We start from the raw sequence: 10,452 nt of genomic DNA, 5'->3' as shown, positions 1-10,452 counted from the left end.
ATTGGGGAAGGTCACTTCGTGAGCACCCCCGCTCGCCCGGTCATAGACCGGCCTCTACTAACCATGATATCTATTTTTGAAAACATTGTATGTTCTTATTCCGGTTATTAGCCTAGGTTACTATGTGATGCGCACAACCTACAAGTATAGACCAGGTCGCCTGAATTGGAACAAAACATTTCATGTTTGCTTGTTTGAAAGGTGGTTTGCTACTCGCAAGTAGACTTAAAATGCAGATTTTGCCACCCGCAGGTGGGCTTAGAAAGATGGTTTTGCCACTATCTAGTGGGCTTAAAACTTACAGTCAATGATTTGTTCCAATCCGAATAACCCAATCTTCACCCACAGGCATTCAGGCAGTTATATCACATAAGCAACTAGCCTCATGGTAAGCATGCTATTTCATGGCAGTCACTCACACGCATGCAAGGATGCTAAAGCATAAAACTCACCGAGTACTCCAAGCCAAAACAGAAACTCATTAAAAATCATGCATGAATCCTAAGTATACAGAAATGCCTAATGCAACACATGCAAAAATGCAACTATAGCAGGCTCGGCTATTCAAAACATGGCGTGTGAAATGCTATAACTATCATGTATTCAATTTGGAATTGAAAGTACAATGCAGTTAGTATGATGCGCCGAGCCCGGTGCATGCAAAACAGATGAATGATGCAAACATGCTGTCATACTGTATGCTAATTGAAATATGCCCTAATCTAACCATCATAAGCGGATAAATAAAAGGGAAGAAAGACGTGGGGTTGGAAAACATACAACACACTCACGCACACTTATTACAGTTGTGCCCTCGCGCAGAGGGTCCGAATAAATATACAGTCCCGAATAAAAGAATATTACAGTCCAAATAATATACAAATTCCTAATTAATCAAATTAACTAAGAAAACTGTAAAACTGGCGTGCAAGCCAGGGACTGCCTTGCTTCTGATGAATGATGTATATTTAGGCTGCTTTGCGCGGAAATCCACTGGGATGTCCCAATTAGCCTCTGTTTGCACCTGTTCTTGAAAAGCGTGCCAAGTCCCGAAAAGTTGCTGATTCTTCATTTTGCTGCAACAGAGAGCAGGAAAGGGGCATAGCAATGTATTTTCACAAATATATGCATGCCTCGATCCTCGTGCCACCAATCACGCATATCGATGCATGATGGCCGAGGAGTCGAATTGCACAATTCAATGTAGGATGAATGCACATGAAAACACAACAAAACCTAACTCCATCATGGATGATCCGGAGTGTCGGCGACTTGGAATTGAGACACGTTCCGTCACTCGGAGTACGAAATGCACCTCGTTTCCCGTGCCCGGACTAACTCCTATTCCGAACACGATGCAATATGCATGACATGCATGAATGCAACTAAGATACAGCCTAGCATGCACAATGCTATGAAAATGAGATGCCTCGAAGTGCGTGCACACGGGCACGCAAACCAAGGAAATGCATGAATGCGATCTAAGATACAACCTAGTATGCACTATGCTGTGAAAATGAGATGCCTCGAAGTGCGTGCACAGGGGCACGCAAATCGAGAAAATGACATACGCAATGCAAATGACATGAAAACATGATATGGGCTTATACCAACATGAGAGAGCCTCAGCCACACTCACATAGGATGCCGGTAGATGAAAATGAAGTGCCTCGAGATGCGTGCACACGGGCACGCAAACCGAGGCAATGGCATATGCAATGCAAATGCATGGAAATGGCATATAGAATGCAACATGGACTTATACTAACATGAGAGAGCCTCAGCCACACTCACATAAGAGGCCGGTGGATGAAAATGAAGTGCCTCGAAATGCGTGCACACGGGCACGCAAACCGAGACAATGGCATACGCAATGCAATATGGCTAAAATGGCATATAGAATGCAACATGGACTTATACTAACATGAGAGAGCCTCAGCCACACTCACATAAGAGGCCGGTGAATGAAAATGAAGTGCCTCGAAATGCGTGCACACGGGCACGCAAACCGAGGCAATGGCATACGCAATGCAAATGACATGGAAAATGATATGCAAACATGCTAATGGAATTTCAGCACTGAAATGTGGGGGAAAACAGCCCCGAAATGAGGCGAAAACACACCCGATGCATGGAATCTTTCCCGAAATGCAAAATTAGGCACATAGAATGAACTACAGCTATACAAAGCATGCATAATTGGTACATGAGATGAAAATACAGAAGCAAGGCAGCCTCAAAATAAGCATTTTTACAGTACAAATCATGGCCAAACAGCAAGCAAAGATAGGGCAACAATGGCATGCAAAAATGGCCCTAAACATGAGATTATGAAGCAACTCACAGCTGCTAACTCCAAATAGGTTAGGGCCCTTCAACAACATTGAAGAGGGGCCAAAAATAAGTCACTTTACAGAACTGTAAAAACCCTAAAAACAAACATAGATATGGCTAAGCTCTTATGCAAGAAAAAGGGCCAAAAGGTGGCCAAAGAGGCAAGTGGTATATGCACAGCCCAAACTGAAAAATTCCCTTCTACAATATTGAAGAGGGACCAAAAATAAGCATATTTACAGAACTGTAAAAACTCCAAAACAGTATACAAACATGCTAGAAATGCAATGCAAAATGAGGCTCAAAAGAGGCTATAACATGAGGTATACAAAATATTCATCAAACAACCAAAGACCCTTGATGAAACATGTTAATAAGGTCAAAATAAGACTATTTCTAGGCCTGTAAAAAGACCAAAAATAGAAGCATGATAGGCTGCCAAAGCATGCAAGAAAACGGCATTCAAGGAGGATATTGAAGCAAGTGCAATATGGAGGGCTCAAACTGGGTTGAGCCCTCTATGAAACAAGAAAATGAGCTCAAAAAAGTGACCTTTTCAGTTTTGGTCGGAGCTCAAATCAATAAGCATGTATGGCTTACAAAAGGTGCAAGAAATGGACCAAAAAAGGGGGAAATGCTACTCACCCTTGAAGACCAATGCTTTTGTTGCTTCTTGGACCAAATTTGATGATTCTAAGCTGCTGGAATTCCTCCCCTTACTGCTGGAATGGAGTGGTGATGGTAGAGCTTGAAGATGATGAAGAAATGGAGCCCAAAACTTGAAGGAAATGGGGTGATATGTATGTATATGCTCCAACCAATTCTTCTAACCTCTCCTCTTGAGTTGGGAGGCCAGCAATATATGCAAGAGAGGGAGAGAAGACTCTAGGCCAAAGTGGAGCCAAAATGAGCATCTTGTTCCCCCACAAAATATCCCCCGGATATAGATATTTTCTGGGGGAAACAGCTGTACAGCTGTAAAGTGTGCACTGCAAGGAATATGGCCGGCCAAGTATTTTTGTTGCAGGTGGCCGGCCGGCCACCTCCCCTAGCCGGCCGGCTAGGGGTCAAAAGGGTCAAGTTGAAATAGTGGCCGGTCACCACTTGTTAGGGTCCTCCCATGTGTGTACAACACAACCCTATGGTTCAAAATTCAAGAAAAATGGCCTAGGCTGCTCAGCATTAGCTCGGAAAGGGGGTTCAAAAGGGTCAAGAAACATTATTGGCCGGCCACTAACTTTTAGGATCCTCCCAAGTGTGTACATCACAAATATGTGGTCCCAAGTTCAAGAAAGTGGCCCCAAGGTGTTCAACATTAGCCCGGAAGTGTGAAAAACGGGCATCGGAGGGCGTCGGAGGATATATAACTGGTTGCTGCAACAATTACTGGCCTCCCACCCTTCTACGGCCTTCCCAGTGATAAAACAGAGGTACCTGCCAAAAATGAACGAAAACCGTTGCAAAACGAATGTTCGGGGGCAAAAACGCGCAGTTCGGGGTCCCGAAAATGGGCTGTTAAGCACCGAAAGTGGCATTCGGCCACGAAGTGGGTTTCTCAGACCCCAGTGTCCCTCAAAAGGGAGTAAATAGGAGGTATGCCAAATTTTAGAGCAAACGGAGATGGTTAGGCGGTCCCGAACCGAGGCACACGGCCAACGGTCCCGAAAAACGGGAAACCGGACTCCGAAATGGGCAAAATGGCCTGCGGCCACAAAATGTAGCCCATGGCCACTGAGAGATGGTCTACGGGACCTCTCCCTCCCCTCGGGAAAAGAAACAGAGAAAACTGAGTCTGGTTCGCAAACCGAGACAAGGCACAGAAGAGGGTTCGGAAATCCGGAGGCAGGGCTCACGGCCGCGACTCTGAGACTTCTGAACGAGCACGATATGCAACGTCACCGAGCGCTCAATCAGTGATGTCTGAGTCTTAAGGTCGGTCAAAAATGGGGTGTCTACAGGCTGTTTGGCTTCAGGTTTAATGCTGATCGATTCCACTTCCTCCCCCCTCGGTGACGCGGCACCGGACCCAACAGGTTGGTCTGTTATCTCGAAGTTCGTCGTCGCATCGCCGGGCTGCGGTGACATGCCGGCTGGAGGTTCTACGGCGGGGCGCGTAAGTTTCGCGTCGCCAACACCGCCCTACTGTTCAATTTCGGTGGAATCTTCGTTGGCCTCCTTGGCTACCATGGTAAGATCCACCGGACATACTTGGTGAATCCCGGGCGAGAATTCGGCAACAAAATCTGCCAATGCTTGAGCTTTTATGGCCGTTCGGGGTTGAAACTTAACGTCGAATTGTCCCAACTCGATTGCCTACTTTAGAATTCGACCAAAGAAGTCTGCCCGTTCGAACAAGGCTTTGAGGGGAAACTCGGTCAAAACGATGATTGTGTGGGCGTGAAAATAGTGTGCCAATTTCTTAGAGGCCATCATCAATACTAAGGCAAGTTTTTCCAGTGGCAAGTATCTCGACTCTGCCGATAGCAAGGTTTTGCTTACGTAGAAGATATGTAAATGTTGGATACTTGCTGACCGAACAAGCACTGCGCTAACTGCATGCTGGGACACGGCCAAATAAAGGTAGAGTTCTTCGCCGGGCTTGGGCGTTACCAATAGTGGTGCAGAAGACAAATACTTTTTAAGTTCGGCCAGAGCCCGGTCACACTCCTCGTCCCATGAAAACTTGGATTTCAAGGCTCGAAAGAAAATGGCGGCAGCGATCTGATGACCGACTTATGAATCGGTTAAGCGCGGCGGCCATCCTGGCCAGATGCTGCACATCCTTAGCCGAGTTGGGTTGCTTCAATTCCTGTACGGCTCTGATCTGTGTGAGGTCTGCCTCGATGCCTCGGTTTGTGACTAGGAAACCCAAGAATTTTTCAGATCCCACGCCAAAGGCACATTTAGATACATTCAGGCGTAGCTTGTGTTGTTTGAGGATGGCAAACATCTCGGCTAGGTCGGACAAGTGGTCTGCTTGATGCCGGCTTTTAACCACCATGTCATTGATATAAGCCTCCATCGTCCGGCCTAGCAGAGGAGCAAACATTTTGGTCACTATCCTTTGGAAAGTTGCCTCGGCATTCTTCAAACCAAAAGGCATGACTCGGTAGCAGAAGAGTCCCCGTGAAGTAGTGAAAGAGGTGATCTCACAGTCAGGGCCATGCATGGCAACCTGATGATAGCCGCAGTAGGCATCCAAGAAACTGAGCTTGTTATGTCCGGCCGTTAGATCCATCAACTGGTCTATTCTAGGCAGGGGAAAGCTGTCTTTAGGGCATGCTTCGTTGACGGTCTTGTAGTCGACGCAAACTCGCCACTTCCCATTCTTCTTGGGTACTACGACCGTGTTTGAAATCCACCGAGGGTAGTGCACTTCCTGAATAGCCCGAGCTTCAAGCAAGTTCTTTACCTCCTCTGCGACTACCTCGGCGTGGTGCAACGCCGATCTCCTGGTTCTCTGAATAACTGGCCTTGCACCGGGAAAAACATTGAGGTGATGACAAATAAAGCTCGGGTCGATGCCGGGCATGTCGTAGGGCGGCCATGCGAAGACTTCGATATTTGCCATCAAGAATTCTACCATCTCGGTCCTTTCTTGGGCAGTAAGGCTTGAGCCGAGCAAGAAGAACTTGTTCGGGCTTTCAGTGTCAATCCGCACTTCTACCAACTCCTTGACAACTTTTTCCTCAGCCTTGGTGCCCACATCTTCAAGGACTCCGCAGTCTTTCGGTCCTTCAATCATTTGGACGAAACCTTTGGCAACTCCGCTCCCGTTCACTGCCACGAAGCATTGTTTCGACATGACTTGATCGCCCAGAACTTCCTCAATTTCCCCCATAGCCGAGGGAAATCTCATAACTTGGTGGTAGGTTGACGCCACAGCCTGCATAGCGTGAAGCCATCCTTTACCGAGGATCATATTGTACATAGACGGGACCTGCAATACCCAGAACTCCACCTGCTTGACCACGGATCCGGCTTTGACCGGTAAAATTATCTTTCCCAAAGACCACTCCGGTTGCGAGTTGAAACCAACCAGTGAAGAAGTTGCCAGAGCCAAGTCTGTATCTCGGAGTTTGAGTTGTTTAAACGCGTCGTAGTACATGATCTCGGCTGAGCTCCCCTGGTCGATCAAGATGCGCTTGACATCAAATTCTTTGACACGGAGTGTGACCACTTGGGCATCATTGTGTGGCGTTTGAATGCGCTTTAGGTCCCTCGTGGAGAAATTAATCATGTCTTTCTCCTCGGTCTTGCCCCTTTTGATCGCGGGCTGGACTAACAACATTTCCCTCATGTGTTCCGCCTTTTTAATCATCTCTCGGAGCTCGCATACACGCGCCGGCTCCACTATGCCATGGATCACATTAACCACTCCTTGAGGGGGCGCCTCCAAGTCATCCCATCCATGTTGATCAGCTGGGGTGGGATGTACGGCCTTAACTTCCCCGTCAATGTAAAGATCCAAGTGTCTGGCTGCGACTAACTCCTCCAAGTGTTGCTTCAGAGGCAAATAGTCCTCTGTCCGGTGTCCTCGCTCCCGGTGATATGTGCAGCGGTACCGCGGATTGAAACCCTTTTGTGCATCGCCTAAATTAGTAGGAAATCGGATATAATCCTCATCACGGATTTCACTAAGTATGCGATAGATTGGAATCTTAAAGACCGTGGTGATGCCTGTCCGAGCTTTCAACCTTCTGTTAGCATCAGCTACATCATCGCGGGGGTATTCCTCTCGGTCATTTCGACGACCCCTTCTTCGGTTACGACGATTTGACCCTCGGTCAGATTCCTCGGCGTGATCATTTGATCGATTAGTTTCTTGTCCGACCATGTGTACCTTGCCATCCGACCTCTTGTCTGCTACCACTGGAGTTGTCTTTGCAGTGGAAGCCGCTGCATCATCCTCTACTCGGATGTGCTCGTTGATTCGCTGCATTAGTTGGCCCATGGATGTTGGCTGGCTCATGGTAAGCGAGTCCCGCAATCTATGCCCGGCCGGGAGACCGCCCTTATATTGGGTGATTGCCAAGTTGATTGGGCAATCCAAAATCTCATTGAAGGTTTCCTAGTATCTGGAGTTGTATGCTTTGAGTGTGTCGCTCGGCTCCATTTTGACACTGAGAAGGTGGTCCACCTTCTTTGGCGTTTTTGTGTTGGTCTTGAAACGAGTCATAAATGCTTCTGCCAACTATTACCACCTTTCGATGCTTCCCTCCGGCAGCCTCTCAAACCATTTCAAGCCCAGCTTACCCAAACTCGACGGAAAGATTAGGCACATAAGAGCGTCATTGCGCCTATGTCCAACCATGACCTGTCGGAAGTGGCTTACATGCATGTATGGATCGGTCTTTCCGTCGTAGAGCGTAAACTTGGGCCGGTGGAAGCCTGTGGGAAGTGGAGTGGTTTCTATCTCAAGGGAGAAAGGGGTGGCGCTCAGCCTCGCCAAATCTGTGTCTAGAGGGAGAGGCACGACTGGGTGGGGTGGTGGCATTATGGCCTCTTCATTGGTATGACCCCCGTAAGATAGCCGTTGGAACGCCGACACCCTTTGAGTCTCTCGCCGGTGAGCCCGTTCCTTCAACACTACCCGCAAGTCCTCGGAGCGCGCGGAGTAGGAATACTTCGACGTCGTCGCCGGACGTGAGGGTTGATAGGTACTGTCTTGCGCGCTCGACTTCTCTGCAGGCGCATCGGAATCTCCAACTCTGAAACTTCTGGTAATAGAAAGGGAGGGAGTGTGCCGCTGGCTCTGACTGCCTGAACGGCGTGGTTGGGTGCGCTCACTGTGGTCTCCCACTCTAGCAACACCCTTCTCTTTGACATGTCGCTTGAGATCTTCCATCTCTGCCGCCATTCTTCGGATGATGGCGTCTTGGTCCTCAACTTGTGCTCCAGACGTCTGGCGTGTGATTCTCTCCGTCGCCGGTGTCTGTCTGCGCTCCGAGAGTAACCAAAACTCCTTCCGTGCTTATCCCGCGCGTCTCTCGAATGTCCTCCTGGGGAAGTCTCCAGGTCCGCCATGGGTGGAATGGCCGGGAGTCTGTCTGGCTGACTCCGAGGTAACTCAGTCGATGGCGGACAACGGTATCTCGTCGTTGTTCGCCATGAAAGACGATCAGATAAGCTTGGAAGACAAGGTTATGTCTATTAAGTTCCCACAGACGGCGCCAATTGTACGGGGAGCAAATATTCTGCAAAGCCCGTACTCCTTTCTACCAAGCTCCTTGTCCATCCGACCGACCTGCGAACACAACGGCGGTGAGCTACCCGGCGGTGTGTGGCCGAAAAACCCTTCTGACGGTCAAGTTAGCACACACTCAAGGATCTAGAGAGAGTTTTGTGTTTAGGGTGTTCTCACCAAATGATGTTCTGTCCCCAGCATGGGGGACGCAGACACGCTTATATACTTTCTACGCCCAAATCTGCTCCCATTAGTCTCTTGACACGTGGTGCTGCTCTCCCATCTGTCAGCACAAATCCTACAATCACCACCTAACCAAACCGTCAAGCTATATTACCGGAGCTCGGCAGACCGGCGGAACCACCTCGGTCTTTCACGACCGCGCTGCGCAGCGTACCCGAGTGCTCCACTCACCGAGCTCCAGAACGACTGAGCTCGGTTGCATTCTAGCAAAGCCGAGTTCACGATAGGTCGAGCTAGCAAACCGAAGGCCTTCTTGCCGCGCTAAACGCGTGAATCGTGGAATCCAGCATGGCATGCAATCATCTCGGCCAAGCAACTCAAGTAGCTTGGTTTTCTACATAGACAAGCCCAAGTAGCTCGATCCCCACATGGTCCTGGGCCTCAACCGAGCAAAACCTTATCTGGACTAGCCCAAGCTATCACGGCCCAAACATGTTCGGCCCCTCATTTTGCCCAGCCTTACCATGGCCCATTCCAGCTCATAAATCTCCCTCTCAATACACTAATAAATTTTTAAGTGTTTTTGTGTGTTCCATTAGGTTGTGTTACATTGGAGTGTTACGTTTGAAATTACATTAATTAGAGTGTTACATTTAGGAAAAACACACTAAGAAATTTTTTTGTGTATTACATAAGAGTATTACGTTTGGAAAAAGTACATTAAAAAGTTTTTTTTTGAAGTGTTATGCTCTTACGTTTGAGAAAAATACACTAAAAAGTTTTTAGCGTATTACATTAGAGTGTTACGTTATTCAAATATTACATTGGAGTGTTACATATTTGTTCATAATGTGGGATTTGTTACCGAATGAGGAAAAATTTAAAACGGATTGCCCAAATGTGAAATTAACATTTAGAGAAACTGACTTTTATTCTTCAAAATTTAAACCAAAATGCGTAAATGACTATCTTTTTGTATAGTTTATACTTTAATGAGAACTTTAGATTCATAATAAAAATTAAAAATTAAACAATTTACAATATCACATTTTAGAATTTATAGGTACTTCACCATAAATTTAGGAGAAAATTAGTGAAACATCTCTCTCTAATTTTGTGTAGTAGAAGAAGTGAATGTTTTTTTATTTTATTTTATATTTTTTTATTAACTAAGGTTTTTCAACATTTTCACCAAAAAATTTCGCTCGACTCAAAGAAATTTCGTCACTAATTCAAAAAAATTTATCTGATTTCACAGAGAAATTTAAATTTTTTTTGAATCAGATAAAATTTCTCTAAATTGAATTTTTTCAATAAAAATATTAAAAAAAATTAATTATTATAAAAAATATTATGGGTATGTTTGGTTTGTGTTTATAGAGTAGTTTTTGAGATAAAAAATACGAAAACTTGTTTGGTTTGTCTTTTTAAAAAAATAGTTTTGGAAAATTGTTTTGGGAAGAGAGTTTTAAAAAAGTGATTGATTTGATGTGTATGAAAGAGAGAGTAATTTTGGAAAGTAGGTAACCAAACAAAATTTTGAGATTTTTTTTAAAAAAATTGGTTTAGTTTGATTATACTTAAAAATTTGTTTGTAGAGAATTTTTTCCAATTTTTTTTTTCTGAAAAACAAACCAAACAAGGCCTATATATCTTTTATATTATAAAATTTATATTAACTAAGGCCAAGTTTGGCCATTGCAAAATAATTCATCTTTTTATCTTTTTTTCATTACATCACCTCTTTA

Source organism: Camellia sinensis, chromosome 3, assembly GCF_055761805.1.
Source record: "Camellia sinensis isolate YWXY chromosome 3, ASM5576180v1, whole genome shotgun sequence".
In the NCBI taxonomy this organism is placed as follows: domain Eukaryota; kingdom Viridiplantae; phylum Streptophyta; class Magnoliopsida; order Ericales; family Theaceae; genus Camellia; species Camellia sinensis.
The sequence above is the reverse complement of the archived record's forward strand: the minus strand, read 5'-3'. Positions refer to the sequence as shown.